The sequence below is a fragment of the Octodon degus genome, unplaced genomic scaffold (assembly GCF_000260255.1).
Source record: "Octodon degus isolate 3935 unplaced genomic scaffold, OctDeg1.0 scaffold00011, whole genome shotgun sequence".
NCBI lineage: Eukaryota > Metazoa > Chordata > Mammalia > Rodentia > Octodontidae > Octodon > Octodon degus.
Genome location: NW_004524587.1, coordinates 6557884 through 6559775, shown reverse-complemented (window position 1 = coordinate 6559775; position 1892 = coordinate 6557884).

Below are 1892 nucleotides of genomic sequence, written 5' to 3'. Positions count from 1 at the left end.
CCTCAGACCCCCCCAGCGCTAGCAGTAAAGGTGTGCAACACCACGCCCAGCCCAACGTCACACAGCGATTCTTGATCAGATCCTGAAATAAACTGCATGTATGTAACTAGCCAGCTAGTGGTTCTGGAGATTGAGCCCAGGCCTTTGCACTAAACCATACCCCCAGGCTTTTTTATCCCTTGGGAGCAGGATCTCTCCAAATTGGCCAGTGATGGGATTACAGGCAGGCACACCACTGCAACCTAGTTAGATCCTGGAATTTAAAGAAAATGGGGGAAGGGTGCTACATGGCCAACTGGAGGAAAGTTTTAAAAAGATCTGCACGTTAGAAAGCATTATTCTTCAATGTATTAGGAGTGATAGAATTTTGTGAATATAATAGAAAACAGTTTTTGAAGATGTGTGCTCAAGTATTAGGAACGAAATGCCCTGACTTCTGTAACTTCCTCTAAAAGGGCTCTGCAGAAAGTTAAAATGTGATGCAAATACATAAAGAATATGTTACATTGGGGCCCGGGAGATGGCTCAGTAGAATGAGTGCTTCGCTGGCAAGCACAAGGGCCTGAGTTCGATCCTTGGTTCCAAAAAAAAAAAAAGTTACAGTCAGTGGCGGACCACATACACGAGGAGCCCATAAGATAATATAGCTTAGGTGTGTGGTACGCTATACCATTTGAGTTAAGTACACTTTACAACGCTTGCACAATGAATCATCTAGTAAGTCCAGGTCATTAAGCAGTGAGTGCCTTTATCACCTAATCAGAGCATAGATATTTACTGCATTCTTTCCATTTTTAAATTTTTAATTTTTACGATACTAGGAATCAATCTTTCCAGTTTTTAGGTTTGAAAATTTTCCAAATAAAGAGCTGCTGGAAAAAGGAAACAAAATATTTCACTTTTCAGTCATAGTCTCCAGAATGCCATATATTATATTTTTATTACTGTCAATTGTGATCCCAATACTTGTTGAAGCAATTAGACCTGCCAGACTGTCACTTCAGGTATGATTACAAGCTAACATTTCATCTGTTTTTGTTTTTGTTTTTTTAATTGGCAGAACCGGGGATCGAACTCAGGCCCTTGTGCTTGCCAGGGAAGCACTTATTCTACTGAGCCATCTCCCTGGCCCCCTAACATTTCATCTGTTCTAACACAGATTATTGCTTGATCAAGCTACCTGACAAACCTGTGCTAGAAGAGCCCTAGGCAGGTGATACACAGCAAGTCCCAAGAGTCCACTGCAAGGCGCCTGGCAGTCGCTGCCCAGTGGACAGGAAATCCCGAAAGACTGGAGTCAGCAACCCCATCTGCCTTCCCTCGGCATTCTTTCTGGCCCCAGTTCTCTGTTTTTTCCCCCCCTCTCTCTCACCGTTTACTAAATAGGGGAGCGGGGCCCTAACCTCCCTCTTCAATCGCCATTAGTCTATCATTTGGTCTGTAAAGGTCCCACACAAATAACTAAGCCCTCCCTCAAAGCTTCTGTTAATCCTCCTAGGTCGTTTCTCTTCAAATTTTGAACATGAATAGTTCTGCTTTGTTACTTTGAAAAGCCATTCTGCCAGGCCCATGGGCAGTGGAACTGGGGGTGGGGATGGGGAGCTAAAGAGCAGCTGAGTCGAAGGTCCCGAGGTGGGAAACCCCACTACAGGTCTCAGAAAGCAATCCTAGAAAGATGAGCTGCAGGGGGCGGGTCTGGATGGGTGCCAGCGACAAACGGGGCTACCGGCGCAGAGAGACTGGCCTACAGGATAGAAACAAAAGGAGTGTAGACTCTCGATCGCCAGGCAGGGACTATCCTAGCCCCAGTCCCCTCGGAGAGACTGGCACCATTCTGCGCCGCAAACAAGCCGGACAGCACTCTGAACCCGATGGGCTGGGAAATCCACAGG